The sequence below is a fragment of the Antrostomus carolinensis genome, unplaced genomic scaffold (assembly GCF_000700745.2).
Source record: "Antrostomus carolinensis isolate BGI_N321 unplaced genomic scaffold, ASM70074v2 scaffold13877, whole genome shotgun sequence".
Classification (NCBI taxonomy): domain Eukaryota; kingdom Metazoa; phylum Chordata; class Aves; order Caprimulgiformes; family Caprimulgidae; genus Antrostomus; species Antrostomus carolinensis.
The window spans coordinates 10,716-37,055 of record NW_010325424.1 but is presented as its reverse complement, the minus strand read 5'-3'; the positions used below and the strand labels follow the sequence as shown (position 1 = coordinate 37,055).

At 38.9% G+C, this 26,340-nt stretch overlaps 1 protein-coding gene across 1 annotated transcript in view; it reads right to left on the bottom strand.

The window, feature by feature from the left end:
• AFF2 (ALF transcription elongation factor 2) overlaps positions 1–26,340 on the bottom strand; it is a gene marked incomplete at its 5' end in the record, with an annotated part of 117,373 nt that overhangs the window by 87,491 nt on the left and 3,542 nt on the right. The gene's annotated exons all lie outside the window — the stretch shown is intronic.

Below are 26,340 nucleotides of genomic sequence, written 5' to 3'. Positions count from 1 at the left end.
GGCTGATCAATCAGCAAAAATCCCCGTAGAAAGCATAGATAAGGCGATCTTGGGGGAGGCGAGCTTAATTTTCAGTGCACTAAATTTCTGATCAGTTTTTAAAGCCACTTCTGTAGCTGCAGAATCCTACATTAAGAATCCACACCTATCCCACAGATCTGATACATATTTTGCAAACAGAAATGAATCTTCAGTAAGACAGTTCACGTCTATCCTTAAATAAACATTCTGTGGACCAATCTAAAAATGTAAAAACAGATTAATCCAAGCAGTACTAAAACTAATATAAATAGAGGGGATAAAACCAAGCAAGACTAAAACTAATATAAATAGAAGGGTTAATTAAAAAAATACTTAAATGATTTCTGAATCTGGGTGATTTATAAGGCACTGAATATGCATGATAGAAATCAAGTACCAAGCACAATCCTGAAAACACTGACTCATGAAAGTAATCCTTGCTCCTGCAAGCACTATTTTTCAGGCTCAGATCCAAACACAATGCCTGACACTGTGTGCTCTGATAATCACTCTAAGATAAACAGATATGAATAACTGCAAGTACTTTCAAGCATTTCCTTTCACTTATAATATAAAAAGAAAAATTAGAGGATAAAATGAAAATGTATATTTCCACTTCCAGTTTTCATACATCATTAATTCTGTAAAAATATATCCGTCTTCATGCTGATACTTCTCTTTGCTTGGCAAGCTTGAAGAATACAATATGCTTGATAACCTGATTGAAAATTTGATCCTATTGTTTAACAAAATGAGGATTGTTTCATAAGGGGCTCCACCATGTCTGTGCACATTTTCCCTTAAGTAACACTGTAAGACTTGTATTTCCCCAGACAGCTGAACATTTATGTTGATGTACTTGGCTACAGATCCAATCTTGCACTGGCTGCAATACAGGAGAATTTTCCTCAGCATTTTGAATTATGGCACTGAAATAATTTAACAGTGCCTTCTGTGCATGTTAAACAAGTTTTCTGATACAGTTAATTCTTACTGAAATTTTGTTTACCCTATAAATTATGCCACATGGTTAAACCACACTTTGGCCTGAAATCTGCAGAGGTTCTTTTTTTCAGTATCACTGCAAATGGTGTAACTCTGGAAAAGCTAGTCCTTCCCCACATTCACACTCACCCCATGTACAAATACTCTTCTTTATATTCCCTTGGAAGCCCAGGTTACTTTTGAGTTATCTGCTAATTGTGCTTGCAGACCCCTCTCCAATGTTAGAAGAATGAAACCAGCAGGAACCAAGAAAGGAATATTCAGTTACTGGTTTATAATGGTAGATACCCACAGACACTGTTTATGCCTAATTACAGAAAGCAAACCCTGCAAGTTACTATCATGGTTCTAATCCTAGTGAGAACATGACATACATTGACATTTCCAAGATCAGGAGAAAGATGACCTCCTTTAGCAGCTCCCTGCTTCAACATCTCTCTCCCAAAGTCATCTTGAAAACACTCTGGTCTTCCTTTACTGCAAAGCCTTTGTGGAACATCGTGGTCGATTCTCCAAGAGGTAGGTTAATATTATTTTCATACTCCCCAATTAATTTAGTTATGAGATGAAATGCACATTGCTGTAGAAAACACTTTGAAAATAATAACATAGTCCTCAGTGCTAAAAACATTCCAGAAAAGAAAATTCCAGAATACCAATTTTTTTGCCTCTCTTTTTGCACATTTATATCAGGCCTGGCACCTGGTTTCTTTGTCCATGACTAAAGTACCTCAGTGGTATTATAAGACAAAATAAACAAGAATATTAGCACATAAAATCTTTTCTTCGATGGGCAAAACCTAGGGGTGATGTAGACTGAACTTAATTTAATTGATAAAGCCCACTGACATCATGACTTTACAAAAACAAATAATAGTAAAATAATATGTCAAAATTGTCAGACTGTATCAGGCCTGTGGTACATCTAGTTCTGCATCTTGCCACGAGAGTCTGTTCAATGGTACAATTTTTAGTGCTTAATTATTTTTCCTATCACAACTTGAATGAGACATTGGTTCATTGCGCTCATGGATCACATATGTCTCCCAAATTCTTTATTCCAATCTTTTTTCAGAATCCCTTTGAACCCTAGCTCCACTTTTGGCAGCAACCTGAGTCCTAATTGTATGCTGTGTAAGAACCTATTTGTTTTTCTTGGCTTTCTGAATTTCATGGAATGCCTCCTAGCATTTAAATTGTGAGAAAAGGAATGGGAATTTCATAGTATCTAAGTGGGTCTCGGTGCTTGCCTCCCACTACATTTCACCGGGGTTTCAAAACTTGATTTTCTATCGGGATAGTTGCAAGGACATAAAGTACTTTTTTTCCTATACTATTACTTTTGTACTTTCTCATCTTTATACACGTGCTGTAACAAGTCTAAGCCTTAGTGACAACTATCTTCTGAAAAACAAGCCTGTACATTTAGCTTATATCTAGCATGCAAGCTGGAAAGCCCTCCCCTCTTTTGCTGAGTTTTGATGTTATTTCAATAGAAACAGGATGAGTCTCATGAAGAGGAAATTGCATGATACACCTTGCACTTGGTGCGCGAGCTGTTAATCTACACACTAATCCAGTTGATACATATGGTTAGGTAGTTGGGTAACTATCAGGGCATAACATTACCTTTCATCTCCTAAGGTAATGCGAAAGTTATATCTCAAATCCAATTTAAATTGGTGCTCCCTTGAGCTCAAAGATAATTTCTCTCTAATCCTCTTCTGGTTGTCTATAGTGCAACCTTCAAAATCTCAGATATGACACTGTAAAAAAATGATCAAGTCATAATTTTTTTAGCACAAAACCTAGCTATTTTTCCTGGTGGCACTATGTTCCAGTTGTTATAAGATTCAAGAATTCTTCAATTGCCTTGAACTCTGCATTTATTTTACTTTTCCAGATTTTTGCCAATGAAAATACCTCAGTACTGCTTGAAGAGAAAATAATCTTGTCAGTTTTATTGTGCCATATCTGAGATGATGAAGGTCATGCTAACTACAAGTCTGTTCCAATTGCTACGGGGTTGGATGAGGTGGGCTTTTTATTTTATTTTTGGTTTTCCCCTTGCTCCTACCACAAAGTAATAGGGATTTTCCCCTTTCATTCATCTTGCCTTTTGTTGTTTTTAATCGACCACCCATCAGTGCCGAATTGCCTTGTAACTGTCTGCTGAGCTTTCATTTGACAGAGATAGCTGCTATTGTTAACACAGCCTTCACTTCAGCCCATTTAACTTTCCTCAGTTTGACAGCTTCACAATAGCCACCTTCCATCTAAAGAAAACTGTGATTTAGTAGAAAGGGAATGTGGGACAACAGCCTGATCTGTCACTCAGTCTCCAGCGAGTTCTCTTGGCATAAAGTTCCCCCACAAAGCCAGAGGATAAAATACTACACAAAAATAAGACGGTCATGAGACATGTTCAGTTATATATTCTGGTAAAATCTAAACAGCAATCACACTTAAAAATACAGCCCTTTCCTGTCAGTAATAGCTCGTGCTGGGCAACAAAATAAATATTTTGATTGATTTTAAATTTCCATTTTCTACTTATATTCCAGAGCAATGCTTGACTGTTTTTTTTCTCTTTTATTCACCTAGTAATTGTTCTCATATTGATCTACAACAACTCCTGATGGAAACAATATGTCACAAGTAAATTAAAGCTTTCGTTGGATCAGTCATTGGTCCTACTCCATATAAGTCTACATTAAAAGATGTTGGTGAATTAAGAGCTTGAATGTCCTCCCTTACCAACAATTAAAAAAGTAAAATTACAGTTGCCTAAGCACAGCCTCAGAATACTTCCCAGCTCAGCTCCACACTCAGCTTTCCAGTCACATGCAGTTTGGAAATACATTTGTAGCTGATTTTTTACTGTTGTGCATTTATGCCTAATGCTCTTTTGCAGTTATGCTTAAATTTGGTTTTACCATTTGGCACAAATGACAAGCTGTAGACATTCCACTATTAGATTTGCAGGCACTGGGGTTTTTTCCTAGCCATAGTTAAAGAACTTTAATATTTTCTTGTCCAAAATCCTGGATCCCAGTTTGATGAACACTTTCTTTTTAAAAAATATGTTTAGAAAATTGAATTTAATTACCATAAAGCATAATTTATTTCAGTTCATCTATATGACTCTCCTTAGAGCTCTCATTAACTTCAATAGAAAAGGAGTGAGAAAACAAAGTTGGTACAGCTGCACGTTGAAAAAGGACCCCCCCCTAAACTGACTGTCATGTTCACCTGAGTTTGAGAACCATTTCCTAGTATTTAAAATAAATAAGCTACCCGGGTAGTGGTGGCTAACCACTAAGCAACATAGGAATTTTTGTTTTGCAGCAGCCATTCAAAACTTCAGTTAAGAGTTTACCACAGCTATGTGGAAAGGCATGTTCAGAACTGGAGACAGAAAACTGGATGACAGATAAACTCCAGTAAAAAGACAGATAACAGTTACTAGAGAAGCAACTACTGCCCAGAGTTCACTTGTGAGGAAGTACCCATGAGGCTATAACTAGGAAGAACACCAGGCTGCTCCACTGTTTCTAATTAGAGAGGACATCCTTCATTTTATAGCTCCTGTGGTCTAATTTGTAGAGAGCCATATCCCCTAAAGCTTTCTGTAAACCAAATTAAAATTCATTCCATCAAGGAGTTTTAGCAATATACGGTCTCTGATCACAATACATACTCATGGTCATAGAGCTGCTTCAGGCAGTCAGTTGGGGGTGTATTTATTTTTTTTTTAGGGCTATTCTTTTTCCTTTTTATTAGGAAACAGCAAATTTCTTCTAGGAAAATACATTTTAAAGACCAGAGAATCTGGTTCTGTTTAAACAGTCATATGAAGAAACAGTACATACAGTCTCTCAATTGATTTTCTTGGTATTCTCTGGCTTTTAATTAAAACATTTTTTTCCCTACTTTTTTAGTTGAGACACCTCAAAGCTTCAGCCAGCTCAATAAACATTGCGAACAAAGCTTAGGTTTTTTTTAGGACACTTAGGACTCCACGAATGCTTTGAAGTTTGCAGTCCCTTCTCAATCCAGAAAACATTCATATCATGTGCAGCAGTAACACAAACATCCTATGATCTACTCTGCTGGTCTTTAACCCAGCTCTGGACAAGGAGAGTAAATTCAATCTCTATGCCCATTCAGTCCTTGGCCAATATGCTGCCACTAGTGCCAATTAGGATTACAGCTTCTGGATGTGGACACATGTCCATTAAACACTGATTGAGACCTTCAATTCATTTCACACAGGCCACTGAATAGCTCTGAGAGTGTAATGACTTTTGTTCACTACAAATCTGCCTTGAATTTGAACTAGTAACCTGAAGGTGAAAGGGTCCATTATCCTGTTGTTAGTGCAGTCTATGTCATGCAGAGTCCCCTTCCCAGTTATAAGAAGAATTTGGTGTCACTTGGTTGCTAAACTCCTTATACACATACACACACACAATTTCCTGAAAAAAACCCTTCCCTCTTCCATTTCTGTGGGATCTGATATAAACACACAAATAATTACCCATGCATCTGGCATGGCTGCTTGTATCAATCAGTGGAGTAAACACTAAGTTAGATGCTTATTTCGTTCCACATGCAAAGGGACTGAGCTAAATTTAACAAGGGCAAGTGCCAGATTTTGCACCTGGGACATGGCAACCTGGACACACACACAGACTGGAGAATGAGAGGCTGGAGAGCAGCCCTGCAGAGAGGGACCCGGGGGTTCTGGTCGATGGCTAGTTGAACATGAGCCAACAGTGTGTCCTGGCAGCCAAGAGGCTAACCGTGTCCTGGGGTGCATCCAGCACTGCACTGTGAGCTGGGCAAGGGAGGTGATCATCCCTCTCTGCTCTGCAGTGGTACAGCCTCAACTCAAGTACTGGGTGCAGTTTGGGGTGCCACAGCATAAAAAGGATGTAAAGCTACTGCAGAGTGTCCAGAGGAGGGACACTAAATTGGTGAAGGGGAAGCTGTATGAGGAGAGGCTGAAGTCACTTGCTTTGTGCAGCCTGGAGGAGGTTGAGAGGAGATGTCATCTCAGTCTATAACTCCTTAAAAGGGGAAGAGGAGGGGTGGATCCTGATCTCATCTCTCTGGTGATCAACAATAGGACCAGGGGAAACGGCAGGAAGATATGCCAGGGCAAGTTCAGGTTGGACATTAGGAAAAGGTTCTTCACCCAGAGGGTGGTGGAGCACTGGAACAGGCTCCCCAGGGAGGTGGTCATGGCACCAAGCCTGACAATATTCAAAAAGCATTTGGCCAAGGCCCACGGACACATGGTCTGAATCTTGTGATTGTCTTATGCTAGGGCAAGAGTTGGACTCGATGATCCTTGTGGGTCCCTTCAAACTCACAACATTCTATGATTCTAAATTTCTTCTAGTAAGATTTCAAGAAAGTATTTATCACAGATGGTGTAATTACAGAATTACCTGTGAAAAACCACTAAAGCTGAGGGATCTAATGAATAAGTGGAAAACTACAGCATAATATCAAACAAAATGTCTACAGTTAAAATATTCCACTAGGTAAAGGTATATTTCCCGCCCTGAGGAAGAGCACAGCACACTTTGAATGCCAGAAGGTGAGAGCTTGGCCTGTATTATGTGAGGATATTTTCATAAACATTTCCAACTCATTTTGGCAATGAGTGGACAAAATGGCAAAGTGTTTCAGACTGGTTCACAGTAGCACTTTGATATTAAAAACTGACCGGTAAGAAATTTGGCAGGCTGGCTCCAAAATGCTGACAGCTATTAACCTTGAGAAGTTTATGAAAAGGGGATGCCCCGTGGCACACACATTGCCTGGGTGAGTCTCCAAATCCCCAGGAGGGTGCTGCTGACCGCTCTGCCTGCTACACCCATCTCCTTTCTCTCTACTCTGTATTTTTGTCTCTTTCATTAAGCCTTTATCCACTCATTTCAAACAAAACAAACAGTCACTGCTGTTTAAAGGTTCATCTATATTTCCTGTGAGTTATTTTCATCATCAGCACTCTATTAAAGTAATTTCAAAGTAAACTGGTGAGAGAGCACGCAAGAGACTGTAGCACTACGTCATGTGTCTTCTTAGACCAGTTAAATCTCAGCAAGAAGTTAAAATAAAAAAAGTTCTATTTAAAACCAGATTAAGCTCAAGCTGCTAAAGTATAATAAAATGCTCTATTTTAACTGACTGAACTGTGCACACTTAGAATACCAGGGCGTATTTCATTTGGGTTTATGCAATTGTTCAGTCTACTTTTCTACCATTTCACCCATCACCAGATGAGAGAACTTGTCAGGCAAAATTGTAGTTAATGATGTTTAATGGTGGCTAAGCCCAACAGATGTGTTTATTTCTTTTATTCTTTTTTGTTGCTTTACTCTCACTGAAATAATGAAAATATTACATGAACAACTTCTATATTATTTGCAGGAAAAGCTTCCATTACCAATGCTAGGTAACATAAAGCTTTTTCTGATTTATACAGCAATCTATATAAATCTACTTTTATGTTTTATTTGATTCCAGCCATTAGGCTGTGCTAGGAAGTAATTCTAAAATATATATCATAGTGGCAATTCACTGTACTATACCAAATTAATCTACATAAATCTATACCTGTGTGCAAGGAACCAGCATGGTAACATCACCAGCATGGAGGAGGAATGGATGCCAGTAATTCTACTTGTAGGCTTTCTAGGAAATTCAACCTTTTTCTAAACCACTGAGCAGAATACAAATGTCCCCTGTTGAAAAATTCCCCTGTCTAAATTAACTGTATCATCATTAGCATAGCTCTTACACTTTAAATTTCGGAATATGAAACTGCATATTAGGATAGGCATTTCCTCTTTATGACTGATCTAAAGTCAGAGAGCTAGAGCACGAATCGCCTGTTTGGAACAGCATATCCTTTTAAAAACCTGTATTCCTTACTGATTTAAGAGTTCCTTACATAGCTGAAGCCAGTGTGCTTTGTACAGCTGAACGAGGCCAGCTGGCAAAGTAGGAGCGTATCAGTATTCTGACTTCTTTTGTTTGAATATTACCTCAGTGGCCGTACACTAAACGATGTGAACTTGATGGGTTTGACTATGACCTCAGCTAAACTGAACAATATGAAGCTGGCACATCTGTACTCTCAGGCTTGATATTTTTCAATTTATTTTTTCACCTGATTTGTATTAAGATGTGGTTCAAATTTTAAAATAAAAATAAAAAGGGCCCTTCTGCATTCCAAATCAATCAGCAAATGCTGGCATGCCAGAAGGCAGGCTTCATCTGCCTCTTCACACCACATTTGGTGGATCCCTGACTTATGTGAGCTTGAATTCTAAATGTTTATGCAGAAATAAATGCTTTACACATCCGCTCCTTCTCAGATAGCCTATAGGGATTTCTGCCAATACTTTTTTTTTTTCCCTCTGCCTTCCAGGTTTTCTCCCTGTGGACGCATAAAGACGTAGTGACAGCAGGAGAGGCTCAACTCGCAGCAAGCAGCATCCATACATATTATTGCTATTGACTCCATGAGATAAGCTGGACACCTGTCTTTACTTTTAGCAAGTTCCACAAGGATGAACATGAACATAAATGTGGGCTGCCTATGGACAGTTTACTGGTGTTCTTTTATGGCTCCATCCCATCACTGGGCTTCTGTCTCTTTTGTCTGAGCTATATTTCAGCCCTGGGTCACAAGAGTTCAAAACATAGTCAATTAATCAAATGCTTTCTATGAACATAACTGCGGTTCAATAACTGTTTCCTATTCAACATAACCAAGGAAATGAAAGGAGGAGGTTAATGTGGAGATAGCTAGGCTACGTGTGGAGCTTTAAGCGGCAAGCCTTGATTAGCCATCATCAGACAGGGCATTTTATCGGTGGAGCTATTTCATGTGAGACAAAAGAACAAACCCAGGACATTTATGGTCTGATCCTGCTCTCAATATAGTCAAGTCGAGTTCTTCCATTGACTTATGACTACTAGTTCAGGATCTATGATCTTGACAATAAAATTAACACAGCAGCAGAAAAACAAAGATATATAAAAACTCTCTTACCACACACTGTGTTTACACTAAGAAAGATATAGAATCCAAGTCTCTAAGGTGAAATAACTGCTGCCAGGAGGGGAACTGAATATGGGACATGGCGGCTAAAATGCCAGAGTGATGGGGAGAAGAGTATTTATTACATCAGTGCAACAGGTTTAAATCCGTTGTACCAGTGGTATGAGGTGGGGTTTATAAAGCTGCTGATTCCAGCTGGTGAAAGTGGAAGGCTCAAGTTTCCTGATCTCTGCTGCCCAAACATGACCTATCAAATGGGGTGGGAAGCAGCATGCTCACCCTGCCAGCCACTCATTTCGGAGGGCTTTTCTCTGTCTCATCTTTCTAAAAGTGCTGTGATTCTGCTTCACATCACCCAAGTCTTAAAAAGGGGCTGAAACAAGCCCTCTAAGCAGCATGAGAATTCTTCTTTTTGATATGACAAAAAATGATAAATATGTGTTTCTAACCACTGAAGACAGCAAGCTTTGGAGGGCTTAAATGCAAAAAGCTAGCTTTGACTGAGACAATTCCGGGTATTGCTGCACATGTCAAATAGTACTTCACTTAAGAAATGGTCCCAAAGAAATCTATGGGGCTATTCAGGGAGTAAGGTGGTGTTTGGCATGAGCAAGGAGATTACAATCTGGCCCTTGTTTTATTTTCAGAGAGATTTCAAACATGTGTTTGTTCCAATCTTCCCTTCCTTCTAGGATTGCTGGTATTCACTTGGCCAGGCTTTAAAGGCAGAGGGATGTGAAAAACAGCACCAGTAAAAAAATTATAAACTCCCTAATATATGACCAAAATGTATTTTTTTCCTCTGTAAAATATGTGGCATAAACAAATTCCATAATGATGTTATGTGTTATAAAAGTTTTATTGGCATTTGTTTGGGCTTACCCACATAACTCACTTGTGAGTTCACCACTCATGGGTAATGTACTCATCCCAAATGCATGCTAAAAACTAGCTTATGTAAAAAGCCCTCTTAGAGTTTAACAGAGATTAAACTAACAGTTTTTTTACAGAAGCCTCTTATAGTACGGATGTTCACAGAAATTATAAAAATCTTAGTCTATAATAGTCAATGTTTTCATTAGGTTTATCCCAAGCATCCCATATTAAATTCCCTAGGTTCTTAACCAGTGACATGTATATACAACTCCATAGTTTTACATTTTTCCCCTTCCTATCTCTAACCACAGCTTTGTGTCATATCATACACATGTTGCTGCACTCAGAGAACACATTCCTTTGTGCTAGGTCAGTACAAAGACATAGTAGTCCTTGCTCTAGCAACAGTACTGTCTAAACAGAAAAGACAGGGAACGGGAAAAAGCATTATTCCAATTTACAGACTGAGAACTGAGACACAGTTTCCAAAAGATCACACAAGTCCCTGTTAGAGCTGTAATTAAAAACAAATTCTCCTGCATACCAATCTAGAGCCTTAAAACAAATTTACCTGCTCCCAACATCTGTGTTCATCGACTGTATTCCACATTCATCCTGGTACCATTTAAATGTCTCTCTCTCTAGTACCGTAAGCAACACCATTAGCACTCGTGTTCACTTAAAAGCATCACACACACACAAAACTCACACTTGCACAAGCCAACTTGTGAGGAGCATAAGTAAGGTTATCAGGCCATGCAATCAGTGGGTCAGGAAGTGACAGCTGAGTTTTGTACAAGAACCATTACCAACCAACCACCTAAACTTAGTCTGAGGCAATTCCTTAGTCCCACAGAGAAAGCTGCAACAGAAACAGGAACAGAGCTGATGCTAACTGGGCAGTGTTAAGCTGATTTTCCTCAGTTTTCTTTCCTACTTTCCCCTGCTTTTTTCTCTAAGCATCTTCTGACTCATGACAATGCACATGAGGATTACACAGGCAACTGTCTGTCCTGGTTTCGCTGGGATAGAATCACAGAATTAATTCTCAGTCAGGAAAGCTGCATTTTTAAGAAGACTGCAGCACCCAATTTGGTGAGAACAAAGTTGGTAAGGCACTTTGTTTTAGTTTGTGGCCAGCCATGGTATGCGGGTTTCCATAGTGATCAAGGTTTTTAGCAGTTCAGAGTTAGCCAGGTGCTAAGGCCAGGAGGAGTGAAAGCCAGGGCAGCTGACCCAAGCTGGACAACAGAAGTATTCCATACCATAAACGTCATGCTCACTATAAATTGGAAAGTTTGCTGGGGACGTTTTTTCTTCCTCAATGGTCACCATCCCTGGAGGGTCCCGCCCATCATTCTGCTCCCAAGGCCTCCTCTCCCTCTTGTTGTGACTGTTGTGCTTTCACCAACTGAGTATAACTTTATGTATTTTATATTAGCATTAATATTAGGTTTTATTATTATTTCATGAAATCTATTTTCATTTCTACCTATGGCTTTCCTTTCCTTTTCCCAATTTCCCTTCCCAGGTGGGGAGGGATCACCGGGTGATAGAACACCTGACTAAACAAAGACACAGTCATACCTCCTGCATTGCCACATTCAACCTGAAAGAAGACCACCACCCTCCCATTTCCTCTGGACACTTCTGTGCCTCCAACTACATAACCTGCTTGGACAAAATTAGGGAGAATTTAACCTAAGATTTCTTCTTTTTTTTTTTTTCTTTTTTTTTTCTGGGGAAAAAAAAAATGGAAAGGGGGCACAAAGACACCCAGAGTACCTAACTTTTTTCACTAAGTAAATATTTCCTCTCAATTTTCAGGTGAACATTCTATGCAAATTTATGACAAAAATTAAAATTTTAGGCAATGTTTTACAGACAATATTTTTATATTAACTCACATATGAGAGAACTCTCAAATTTTATATGAATTAAGGATAACCCTTAGAAGAAGCACCTAATTTGACATCATAGCAAAAAAGTAAGATTAAGAAAATGCTTTGGTGAATTGCTAGGCATATTGAGTATTAATGCGATATAGCTATTTCTAAGGAAGGTGGAAACATTAAATAAAGAAGAACACATTGTCCTAATTTTCAGAATTACTTCCTACCTAAAGATAGACATATCACTTGATTTTCAATCACTTCAGAGTAAGTAACTTTCTCTAAAATCCAAAGAATATACCTGCTATTAACAATCTCAGCAGTGTTTAATAAAAAAGCACTTAAGCACAAACCGTACTTAATTTATACGATGTGTAGCTGTAAGTTATCAACCCCAGAATCCTGTGCAGGAATTAAATATTCAGTTTTTCTTTGCTGATTCAAGTAGGATTTTTATCCCTCACTTGTGCAAGCTTGACAGTGGGGGAAAACCAGTCAAGTAAACCCTCCAGCAAGAAACTCTGTATCATCCCAACCTATGTTGGGAAGAAGAGAGATGCAAGTCTGCTCAGGGAAGTCGGACAGGTAGAAAGTTTACAGACTTCCAAAACTTTCTCAGTTGTTGATACAGGAATAAATGTGTCATCTGTTTTCACTGAATTCACTGGCAAACCCATGAAATTGCTGAAAAAATTTGTGTTGTTTTGTTTTGGTTTTTTTTTTTAGCATAGGCAAATACATTGCTAAAATGGGTTAGAGCAGGAGTGGAAAGTGCCTGAATCAACAGAATAGATCATATGTGCTGGATAAATGCTAAGCGGAAAGCTCTAGGAAGGACAAACACACACATTCTGCCTAGAATATATTAAAAAAGAAATGTCAGAGGACCAGTCAGTCTGGGGAAGGGGATGGAAAGGAAGGTAATAAAGCAATAACCTCAGACACAGCTCTGGAATTACCCAAAGTCTGCAGTGTTCTGTAGGGATTTTAAAGAGCACATTTAGAAAATTTGTTAGGAATTAGGAGAGCAGGGTCAATAAAGTTAAACTCTGTCAATAATCACTGTAATATGTACAAGGATCTTCCCCCACAGTGCCTGAGGGTTACCCCTGAACTTAGAACTGAACTTTTCAAATCTAAAAAGACCCATTTATTGCAACAAGTTGTTTGAGAAAATCTTATTATGGAAAAAGGCCTAAAAATAGAGCTGTTTTTTTAATGCTCATGACTGACAGCCCCCCCCCCCCCAGCCAAGGCATCTAGAGAAGTTTTTAAGTCATTAGCCCGGCCATAACAGCACCTCACATGACTGCAGGGAGTTGGGAGGCTGGAGCAGGCCACACACAGAGCAACCAGGTTATCAAAACACTGGCCCCTACTCTGCACTCACTTGCTGGAGGCCACTGAGACCAGTACCAACGTCACGGCCGGGGCAGAAGTTGGCCTCTCCCATACCTGGTCATCTTCACGCCTCCAAAGAACTATGGCTGTGTGTTCACTGCGTCACGGTGTGCTGTAAGGGGATTTTTACCTCACGCTGAGCAAACCGGCCCCAGTGCAGAGGCAGCACAGCGCTTCGCCCCACTTAGTCGATCATTACACGGCAGCCAAGTGGACATGCCATCTCCTCAGTGCTGGTTTGGGAAGCTCTAATGCAGGGTGATACCACAGCTGTCCCCATGGCTCTCATCCCTGTGGGCGCTTTTGAGCATCACTCAGCCTCAGAGGCTCGGTCACAGGCATTAGGGATATCCTGGCATATGACTTTCAGGAGGAGAAGGGCTACAAAAATTCATTGTAGGCTTATGTTTTAGTTGAGTATTTACATAAAGCATGTTCTCAAAGTTAAAAGCCTTCCTCTCTCTCTTCTGTACTTCAAAATGTTGTGGTAGTATGGGATGCTATCAATGCTGAATTTCTACAGATACTGACTGCCTGAGGCAACAGTCACTTGAAGTGTTTCACTCCCCAGTAAAAATAGCTAAGGTGAAGGGTGGGACTTGAGTGCTATGTGACATCAAAGAGCAAAATAACACATAATTGTTTTTGAAAAGAACTACCTAAATCGTGGGTGTTTTTAAGAGGGCTATCTAGGCCCTAGAACTGGATCTTGCTCTTTTTTCTCAGATGACATTCCAACAGTCTTGTTTATTGTTAAATGGCTCCATGGTGCTAATCTGCAATGGTATGTTACCAGAAAACAGAAAATGCCCAGAAGTAATTGGTAAATGTGGTTCTTAAAAAAGGACCTTCATGTCCTTCAGATGAATGACTCTAGTAACTTCACTGAGATTACTTTTATGACTAAGCTCCACTGTTAACTCATTCAATTTACCTGGCAACACAGTAAGGCAAATGAATCCACCACAGTTCATACTCATAGCAGATTTAGCTTTTGGGTGTTGCGTATGAAAATATCCACTCAATTTCAAAAATTTCAGTTTTAAGTTAACTGCTAATTTCCAGTCTGAATATCCCACAAATATGTACTTTGTGAGTCCTCATATCAGAGTTTCACTGCTGCTTTACAAATGGTCTTTGGGAGCTCAGTCCTAAAGGCACTTGTCACTGAAGTCCTAACGCAATGAGGCATGAGATGACATGCAAGTACACATGAGATTACAACCAAGTGCTGGCAACACAGCACACTTGGTTCTGTCCTTACCCCTCCTTTCTTCAGCATGAAACTTTGTTTCAGCATAATTAGAGGATTTTGTCGACAAAACCCCACCTGGTCTTATACAGGTGCACACCCATGAGTGGTAAAACACATCAGCACCATCTGGACTGAACCGAATGCACTTGGGAACTGCTGGAGCATGCTGAAGGCTGTTCTGGGCAGGCACGGCAAATCCCAGTGCACAGGAAATGAAGAAAATGTGCATGTGTTTCTGCATGGGGAACATGACAGGTTTGTGACAAACCCACTGAATGCTGCTCACAAACTTCGTGGGACTGGGTGCTCACGAGTGCCGACCAATCTGTAGTCAAAAACCTTGAATGTTTAATTCTGCATCCCTTCATTCTGCTTACTTACACTTCCCAAAACTCTGTGAAATCAGCTGCAGTTTGAGGGATACTAAGACCAAACATGCATTTTTCTGAGTACAAGCTCTGGAGCTGTAAATGATTAATATTAATAATAGGAAAAATCTGTCATGTATAAACAATATAAACAAACAGTAACAACCACTTAAATTTGTTAATCTGAGAATTTCTTTTCTCTGATTCTATTTCATAAACAAAATATTTTTTTCATCAGGCAGTATCCATTATGTTCATCTTTGGTGTAGTTACAAGGCAAAAAATGTGGATTATTGATGAAATATATCATAATAGCTCTTTCCAAGCCATTATCATTTATCATTTAAATGTGTATTCAATGAGCTTTAATCTGCAAATTTGTCACGATTGGGAGCCATTATGATTTAACAGATTCATTGTGTTTGCTTTATACTTTTTTTAATACAATACATAGTGCATGTTCTGTAGACTACATGTGTAGTAATTTTACCCTTCAGAAAGGACTTTTAAAAAAGTTACTACAGGTGAACAACAGCTGTTTATTAAAGCCTTCAGTAATTAAAAACACAACAATGCAGAAACACTGTGTTGTTATACTAATAAATGAATCCTGCAAAATCTTCATAACCAGGCATATTGCTCTTTCTTCTGAAAATAAGAACTTTTAAGAACAGCACCATGACCAGTCATATCTGAAATTTCAACTATATAAATTTTCTCCAATCCGGTCCAAGCAAATATAATCAATAAATGTTCTCTTATCGGTATTAGTCAGTTTTGAGCTGTGTACCAAATATTACCAAAGATCCAACCAATATCAATTGTTGTGCAGACTTTTTAATTCACAATAGTCAATTAATAATAATATGAATAGTACGTAACACTTTGGTTAAAGCAAAACAGCATAGAAATGTCTGTATTTTGGAGAAGGTGGTATTAGATTTTTAACTCAGTGTTTGCATAGCTGCACACAACAATTTACACAACTGGAAGAAATGTCAGCAGTTGGCAATACACGAGCTTTTACTGGTTTTTGGCTATGACAGATTAATTCCATATCCAGTTTGTATATAATTCACTTAACACCTTTTCTTACTTGAGTTTTGCAATTTCCTGAATAAAATCCCTCTGCGAGTGAGCTGCACACTATCTGAGCAAACTCTCCTTGTAGTCACCAGGAACATTGCTGTTTGCTTTGGAAGAAGACATGATGCAGAAAGGCTTATCAACCCAGAATTCAGATCCTCCTCTGTTTGTGATCTCCCTTTCCTTTTTGACATTATCCACTAATGCTGCATGGTGGGAAGGCTCCTCAGTCAGGCATGAGGCAAGATGCCAACAAGAGATCAGAACTATTCATACCCTGGCATGGTTTACCTCGTACCTTTTTTATTTTGTAGCAGGCTGCTCTGAACTGGTTTGGGATGGGGACACAGACGCAAGTGATATGCACATGTGATTGACAGCTGTGCCAAGATGAGTTGGAAACCATGGCCTCCAAATTGGCTATAAGACATTGTGCTCCTCCTGGGTAAGCAGCCCACAGCCCTGCTGCAGTGCGGCTGCCCTGAAGCAGCTGAAAGCTCACCAAGCCGCAGCAGCGCTGGAGAGTGGAGGCTCTGCCTGCCCTGGGAGATGGGCTCCAACCGCCCCTCAGGCCATGCCTGCAGGCTGCTAAAAGGAATGACAATGCTGAAGGCTTTTCTCATTATCCATCACCATATTGTAATTCCACACAAAGCTAGCACATAGCTACAGTAGGACTGCATGGCACTGCTGCACTCTGCCCACGTGAGGTGCATGTGGGCACTTGCATGCCACCCTTAAGCATTGTTTGCCCCATGTTCATGTATTAATGAATTATTCATAGATTTTCTGAGGATGGCTGACTTTTGCCTTAAACACAAATATTGCCAAGCATTAAAAGATACACATCTAAAAATAAAAAAGGAATCATCTATTGAGCTTAACACAAAATAATCTCACATAAAAGGAAGTATTTTTTAACAGCACATATCTACTTTATGGCACTGGTCTCTTAACTTAGTGCTTATGAGTTAGGGAAACAGCCCCTTGGTGGATTACTTTTCATAGTTTGCTCAGTAATGTGTTTACAAAGCCACTGTTACAACTAGATGCTTATATATTTTGATATACAGCATGCACTATAACAGTACATCTTCAGAGATTTCACGCTTATTTTAAAAACTTATTTAAATGTTTCTTTACCTTCCCTTCCAGCAAAAGACAAGTTTATTGCCAGATACTCCAGGGCTCTATAGTCCAGTCTGACAGTAATTAAGGCAGAATTAGTGGTGTTTTGAAGGAAATTTTAACAGTGGCAAGTGTACAACAGGATGGGCCAAATTAATCTCTGACAGCAACTCCTCTGAAATAACTAACTTACTCTAGGAATTAATTTGACACTTGAAATTTCAAATAATGGCCTCTATTTTTAACTGTCTGACAGTCTTGAAGCACATAACTCAGCACCTCAAGTGGATTTTGTTTTCCTTTGTTAGAAAACTGCTCATCTACTCACCTACTTTCTGCTGTGTATCAAGTCAAGTCTACTCCAGAAATCAGTGTTTTGTTAAGATGATACAACACATTATTTCAACACAACCTGTACTTGCTTAATGCTTACCTGCCCTTGATAATGGACAATACTAGTGATAAACATTACCTCTAAACCCTGGCGTGAATGACACCAAACCCATTACCCAAAATTTTGTGTTTGTGAACATCTGCAGTATTTCCTCTGATCCTATAATTATACAAACACACTAATACATAACAAATCCAATACTTTGGTAGTACAGTCTAGAGAAAACTAAAGAAAGTATTTCTTTGTCCATGTCTTCTCCTTGAACTCAGACTCCAAACATGGTCGGTCTCAGGATTCTGCAGTAACTTTGGACAGTAAACTTTGACAAAGCTATCTCTTCCAAAAATGTAATGTAATCTACCTAAAGCTGGTAAACTTTCATCTTGCTATATATAGTAGTTACAATTCAATCTGCTTCTGCAGCAGTTACCTAGCTGTACAGAGCATCTAATCCAATTCAACAGTACCTATTTGTCCATTAAGAAACCTCCTTTATCTGATATGTAAAACCTATACATTTTTATGTGGTGGGGATTTTTATTGTTGTTGGGGTTTTTTTTGGGAGGGGTTTTTGTGAAGAAGACAGCAATCTATGAAGAAGACTTTAGAAAGAGGGGCTAGTGTCTGCTAGGAGGCAGCATGCCCCTGTGTGATGAGGGGATCATTCTGATCCTTCCTGGCCTTGGTAAGGGGAGCAGGGCCCTCAGACAATCCTCAGGACCCTCAGGTGTTTGGGGAAAGCCACAGGTTAACACGAGATGGTGTTGCAACCTGATCTTCAGGGTTATTTGCTTTTGGGATGAGGGGGATTCCTGGATAAAATGGAAAAGCACAGGAAATCCTTTATGTGACCCTCAGCACCTTCTCCTTTCAGGTTACAACTGCATTCTGCTGGGGGAAAAAAAACCTTCTTAACCTCATTTAGCAGTGAAGGACTTGCACTATTATCTCCCTCTGACTGTTGCATTGATTAGATTGGAAAATGAGTAACTTTTATCACACTTGATCTGAAATAGCACTATCTAGCTTATGTTTATCCCTTTACATCTACAGAACAGATAATTGCATGGGAGTCAGACACGACACTGTGATGTCTCTTTTGATCCCTGGTGTCAGGTTAAAGGAGGAAAAAAATAAAAAGTTAACCTGTGATTTAACACTGGCCACTGTCTGGCTCCTGCTACCAGTCTGGTCTGGGAGGTTTAGACCTTTGAGAGTGCATGCCTAGTTCCCTTCTCACCATGCAGGTTCACTTGCTGCCACCTCTAATACCAAAGTCTGTGCTGGATTTTGCAGCACGTGCCTTACTTTGAATCGCAACAGACTTTTGCCTAAAAAAATTTAATATTAAAGATGCAGTTTTCTGGGGTTTTGTTTGTTAGTTTGTTTTTGTTTTTATTTATCTCTTCCTTATTTTTTTTAAGCATAGAGAAAAGCAGATTATTTTAATTAAGTGCCTGTCACTGACAATTGTAAGCAACCTTTCTTCAGTTCAGTGCAGCAGTTGCAGTTTTAAGTTTCTCCCTGCTTCTGTCAGGATCTAATTTTCAAGGCCCCGTTGCCATGGCAGCAAGTTGGAATTTTAATCCAGTACTAAAGGTCAAGACAGGTCACCAGTTTCAGTTCCTCTTCAATCTCCCCATAAAGAGCCACAAAAAGAAGCTGAGATAAAGGTCTGACCTAACAAAAAATTCCAGTCTAGCACACAGCCAGACTTGAAGCTATATGATTTGTATAGGCTTTCAAATTTGTCTGGAACTATTGAGATTCATGCTAAATCAAATATGGGCAGCACTGATTTGCATTCCTCTCTCTCTCTGCAGAAGAGCACGTATATGTCCTTAAAACACAGTTACGTGCACGTAATTTATTAGGGATACCCAAAAAGTAAATCCTTCAGTAGAGTCTAACAGGTAAATGGCTGTGAAAGCAATCCCTTCATTACTGGAGATACTTACCACTTTTGCAGACTCAGATGAGCCTGACAGCTGCATTTAAGTATTTCTTGTCAATATGAGGCAGATGAGTCAACATCTTTCTTTCAAAACCCGTAAAGATCTTTTTTGTGAAGGATTTTGACTAAAAAAGACTTGCCAGTAAGGGACAATTTCCTGAAAGCTAAACCACCTCCAAATTCTGTTTACTATTTTTATCTTGAAGGATAAAAAGCTCCTGTGGAAATCAGGAAATAACTTATTTGCCAATTTTCTAGGCCCCCTCCTGTGTTTTCCATAACATAGATTTTAATTAAACAATTGGTTTGCACCTACTGGAGTAAGGCTACAGACATCTTCCTCCTCCAGGGCTACATCATTATTTTGGGAAGCTGCAGTTACAGCATCAGGAAAGTCTCAACAAGCATTTTTCTGAGATGCATGGACACAAGTGAGGGAAGCAGCTCTTCCTTCAGGACTTTAGTACAGTAATCAGTGCAGCACTGGGGAATATTTTCCGTTTTCATCATTTGGGAGGATCTATTTGTAAGGTAAAGCTATTCTGAATCTGTGGCTAAAAGGGCTGTCCAAGACGGAGGATAATGCAGTGAGCGTGGCCTAGCCCCACGGGGTGTTGTGAGAACTTCACTTCATAAAAAAATAAGTCCTCTGGCCAGAAAATTGATAGGCTTTGGAACCCTGCTGAGCCCTCAGCCCAAAGGACAATGGTAGCAATGTAAGTTCCTCTGGATGGAGAGTGTAAAGCCGAGAAAAATGTGGTAGATTATTGGAGTTGTCAGAGGGATTCAGAGAAAAGATGCAAAGGATTAAGTTGTGATATTAGGAAAAGTGGCTGTTAGTCTTACCTAGGATATTTAGGACACAAATTGTGAGTTTCAAGCCCACTCTGGTGTTAGGAATGCCAAGTTCCTTGGCAAAATCAATTCTTCTTTCAAGCTTATCACCTATTTCCGATTATGACTATTTTGCAGCATGGTGCAGATGAATCTCTGTGACAATTTTCTCAGGCTACTGAAGTCTACAAAGCCAGTAAAATATGACAGTAAGAATGAAAGAGACTAGACCAAAGAGCATCAGGAAGAAAAAGCCAGAAAGAAAAATGGCTTGACTCTGATGACCAGTCAGAGTTAAGACAAAAGGGAGCAGGGTGAGGTCCAAATTATAATGGCCAGAAAGCCAAGCAAGTTAGTTTATATGCATTTTATCAGTGAGTGTGCAACTCACAAAACAAATGGGTGGGAGAGGTGCTGAGTGTGGTGGCTTCCTCTGCTCTATCCTGATTTACATTTTCAGATTTACCAAGTACATTTGTTTTTCAAAATGAATGTCTGAAGTTGCACTGAAGTTTGGAAGTGATTTCATCCCACAGAAATGTAAATGGGGAGGTTGGTTTAAGACTGGCCTTAAGCCATGAAGGCACAACATATGCTGCTGCCTGTGGAAAAGTTCTCTAAATACAGGGAAACCTGTGGCAGATTTGCAGTCTAACCAGTTTCCAAAATGGGAAATGATACATAGCGGACAGAGAAAGACATCTCAAACCCAAACATGTTAATGTGTGTCATTTACCTGACCCTATGAATACTGACACGTCAATGATTGCAATTTAGTGGTTGTTATACATTTGGCAGTGACACAGTAGTGCATCCTACTTGAGAACAAATTATTTCAACTGCTACTTGTTAGTTAGCACAAATAAATGTTGAATTTTTAATGGGGGCGGTTATACAGTATCAGAGAAAATTCAAATATTCAAATGGTTCAGTGCTCACGAGTTGCAATCAGCAACGTTGGCAAGAATGCAGTTGGTTAGTTTGTTTCAGGCATTTTTAAAGGCAGCAATTATGTGAGTCTCTGATAGTCAAGAAAAATTATTCAACATTGATCAGCAAAATATAAGAGAATTAATTTAGTTCTGTTCCCACAATCTTTTAAATTGATTTATAAACATGTCAGGAGAAAGAGATCATGGAAAAGAATGTATTAGGAAATAACTTTATTTTGACAAGGAGGTTAAACTGTATGTGAGCCAGCTGAAAAATGAAAACAAATTAGAAGTCTAATTTAGAAATTATTTTGAATAATAGGCTTATCTTTGAGGATACAGGGCTTTTAATTATGGCACTGGATTTTAACGTATTTCACAGCAGTTGAAATATTTTGCAAGTTTGCTTCTATAGGCAACTGTCCATAGGAAATGCTTGTATGTTTTAGTCTCAGTTACTTAGTACTTTGCTCGAAAGGAAAAGCCTGCGGCAGTGAGGAACAAAACGATACAATCTTGACTGGCTGTCATTGCTCCAAACCCAAGAAATTATGAGGCAGAAGGATGCAAGGCAAACTTCTAACAAAACCAAACAGTAAATATGAAAGATGAATGACATCTTATCAAAACAGACCCTACTATTTTCATTTGCTATTTGTCCCTTTAATATGGTGCACTGGAGTGCTCTAAAGATTAACGGAGTTCCAATTACATGCCACTGTTGTTTCACTTATCATAATTTGTACATGGCAGTGTAAGTCCCTTGTATTCATGACTTTCCCAGTTTACCCAGAGGGAATATCTTTGGAACTTTCTACTCCTAACAAACAGGCAGTACTTAGTCTAATGATTAAAGCTTGCCACACTCGCTAAGTGAAAATGTACATATGCTATAAAAGAAAGCAGGCTATCAACATTGTGGGATCAACTGACGCTCTTATGCTTTAATATGATCGATTAAAAACTGTAATTAGAAATACTAAAATTTCAGCTTCTTCAGTATATTATACCTGGGTTAGATTGTGACTAGAACTCAGATATAGAGTTAGATACATAAACAGAAACGTTCTTCCTATTCCGATTGGAAATGAATTTTACAGTTTTGGTTCATGTGATTGAGCTGGAAATGATATATCAACATTGAACAAATCCCAGTTTTTTAAAACTGACTCCTTTCAAGGTTAAGAATTCATCAGTGCTTCTTGATTTTAACATTCTGAATAATAACAGTACTTGTTGTTGCATTATCCAATATACAATCCTTGGTGTAAAATCCTCTTGATGTCTGATTACTCTTCATAAGGACCTCATGCTGGTTCGTTTCAAACCGTGAATTACCTTTAATTCATAGCTTGAACATGCTGCCAAATTTTGTTTTCCATGCTCCCAGGTGGCTATCCCTGACACAGTGGAGAACTTCCAAAAAGCCATTAGATACTTATGAAAAGTAGCTAGATGTCAAGAAGCACATTTCAATTTTCAAACAGGCTTCCATCAAGTATTACGATAATCTTTGGGATTAGAAAAGTACTGGTATCTACTGTAAATTTTTTAGAACCGTGAAGTGAAACCCTGGCCCAGCTGAAACCAGTGGTGAGCTCCCTTTGAAAAATCCTTGCTGAAATATCACATAAAGGGTTTCAGCTTGTTTTCTTTTTTAAGCCCACTGTATTTAGCTGTTTTCTAGCCCCCACACAGGTTGTGTATCATTAATTACGATGAATAACAAGAACTCTCTAAAGATAAAATAAGTCATTTCTGTCTGATCCATAAAAAATTTGCTGCTCTAAGTTTTTAATGGTTTCCGGTAGTTCACTGAGCCCATGAGAAGGGCCTTTTAATACTGTATTAATACAGTAAGTATAGGAAGTCATTTTATGACAGGGGAAGAATACCATTATGATTACATTCTTCTTTTTAGCTAGGCTTTTATGCTACTCAAGACTATTCTGCAGTATGATTTCGAAACACAGGATGTGCTTGATTAAAAAGGTTCTGGGTAGTTTCCAACTGGATGGAGGCCAAATGCTAACAACCAAAACAGAACAAAAGGACTGGATGTTTGAGGATGACATAATTGCAATGGTAATTATATAACAGAAACCTAAGTCACAAGCTGAGTTCATACCCTCAAATTCATGGAAGTTGACAGAAAATCCTTCTCAGTGCAATTGGTTGCACCTTATCTGTTCCTGCTTACTGTGCTTCATAATAAACTAATCAGAGTAGACTAGTTGAAAACTGACTGCACAATACCCCATGGAGATTTACAGTGAATTTGAAATTAAAAAAAAAAAAAAGGAAGCCAAGTGCCATAGTTTTACATAGCAGGATTTCAGTTATAAATATTCACCACAGTATACATACACGTATGCACATCAGTGTTCAAAATTTCATTTTCAAGATTTTTGAGTAGAAATTAGGAACTGAGGTTAGTTACATGTACATGTACTCATGTATAACATAGGTGCAGAAATGAGACACAATCCTAACTACTCTAGCTTCTATTTTACCTGCTGCAAAGCACTGGGGGCTGGGTTTCTCCAGCATGTGGATGTAATAAGGTACATTGAAATAGTATAAAGGATTAAATTCATATTTCAGAAATCTTTACCTAGACCAAGAAGTCATGCATCTTGCAACCCCCTACAAAAGCAAGACGTTGGTCAATTAATCTACCTTAAAGTATGTTGTCTCCATTCTTCCCCCTAGAAGCACGTGCCCGAAAGGTTATCTTGAAAAGATCATACACTCTGTTGGTCTGATCTTCCATGATGCCAATATTCCTACACCTGAATTCTGTAATGAGATACAGGCAGCTTGGCTGCTGGAATAGAATACTGTATCATGAAGGTAAAGTATCTTTGTTCTGCACACATCACTCAATTAGTTGTGGTATAACTCACAAATCCAATGAAAACTATAAGACTGTCACTAGGACCAACGTAAATGGAAAATATAACTTAAGTTGCATTTAATAACACAGATAACAGATCTCATTGACACATTATATAAGGAATTGGTGGGGAGTTCTGACGTTCTGAAGTCATTAAGATGATGCTGTGTGGTTGACAGTGTAGCAACAAATGTTACTGGGGATAGGCTGGACTGTAATTTCACTCATACACTCCAATATCCATGAAACTGAGCAATGATAGAAAGATTAAATCATTCTTAATACAACTACAATCTGATAAATACTACGTTATTAAAATACACAATGACTGTGGGAGCTGTCAATCTATCAGGGTTTATTTGGATCGTACTATCCAGCTCTACTTGACACCATTAGGTCTTTCTGCCCCACTCTCTGCTTTAATTTCATTATGTCCTCAAGTACTGTAATTCCCAGCAAAAGTGGTGGTAACTGCACACGCAGATCTAAAGAAACAAATTGGCCTTGTAATACCAAGTCTCGCAGTGGACTGCCTTCTAACCTCCTAAAGCCCTATGGAAATTCTTAGAAGCTGCCTTAACAATTTTTCTGCAGTAAAAGAGAAAAAGTGATAGTCATGGGTTAGCTGATCTTCATTTGGAAGCTAAGAATAAAAGTAGCTTTATTGCAGCTCTGATCTCTCATGTGTAAAATCTATCACCTACCATAAGAAGGCAGTTCATTGCAGCAGAAATCTGATTGATAGTACTGGAACTTTAGATCAAGCAGCAGAACAGAGCGCAACTGGTTCATAAAATGTACTCAGTATCTTCGGATTTTATATCAGGCTTCCTATAGAGAGCTTTGGTCCCATTAAATGCACTATATACCACTGAGCTCTGAAGCACTGTTCTTTTGAAATCCAGCTTATAACTATAAACCATGATTGACAAGTCTATTACTGTTGGTTACAAACTATTGAAATATTGTATTGTATGGTATACTCACTAAAATATTTTTCGCAGTGGAATCCAAATACACTTGCTTTTGGAGAAAAATCATTTTAAGATGTAATAATATTTTTCTACTATGGAATGTGTTTGATGTTAGGTTTGGATCACATAGATGTTCTGAAACATGAATGCAGCCATTCTGTTACCAAGGTGGGTATAGTTGGCTAGATTCTTTAAAAAAAAACCCAAGCCATTATTGGAAATCAAACAGTAAAGGGCAAAAAAATTGTTGCTGTATTTCATAAATAAATGCCATTCATGTAAATTAATCTATTTATCATTAGCATTCCTATCCAATTCTCATTCAATCTGAAGAAAAAAACATTTCATTTTAAAATTGAATTAGTCGCTTAACCATAATTTTGTAAAGCTTTACTCAACAGACTTTGTTTGAATGAGTACTTGCATGGCTTGATATATTGGGTCTGGAGGGATGGAGTTAATTTTCCCACAGTAGCCCTCACAGTGCTGTGCTGTGTATTGGTAGCTAGAAAGGTGTTGATAACACACCAGTGTTCTGGCTACTGCTGAGCAGTGCTGCACAGCATCAGGGCTGGCTCTCCAACATTCCTCCCCACCCCCCGCTACCCCCCCCTCCCCGACCTAGGGGTAGACAAGATCTTGGGAGGGGACATAGTCAGGACAGCTGACCCAAACTGACCAAAGAGATATTCCATACCACATGATGTCTGCTCAGAAATAAAAGCAAGGGGAACAGAGCAGGAAGAAGGGGAATTAGTTATTTATGACATTTGTCCTCCAGAGTAACGGCTATGTGTACTGAAGCCCTGCTTCCTGGGAAGTGGCCAGACATCGCCTGCTGATGGGATTTGATCTTTTGCTTCTGCACACACATCTTTGCTTTGCTTCTATTAAACTGCCTTTGTCTTGACCCGCAAGTTTGAGGGGTTTTTTTTGTTCCATCTTATTTTCTTCCCTCCCCATCCTGCTGAGGAAGGGGGTGATAGAGTGGCTTGTTGGGCACCTGGTGTCCAGCCAAGGTCAACCCACCACACTTGAGTTTATGGTAATCAGAGCCTGACGAGTACTTCAATGGATTCACAACCCACATCTAGTCTAGTCCCACATCTCTTACATGGTCACAGACAAATCACTGAACTCCAACAAGTCCTTTCCTGTACACAAACTTGCATTAGGAATCAATATATTTAAATTAATTTTAAAGACCTATGTAAGTATCTCTGCACTGATTTTTCTTTCCC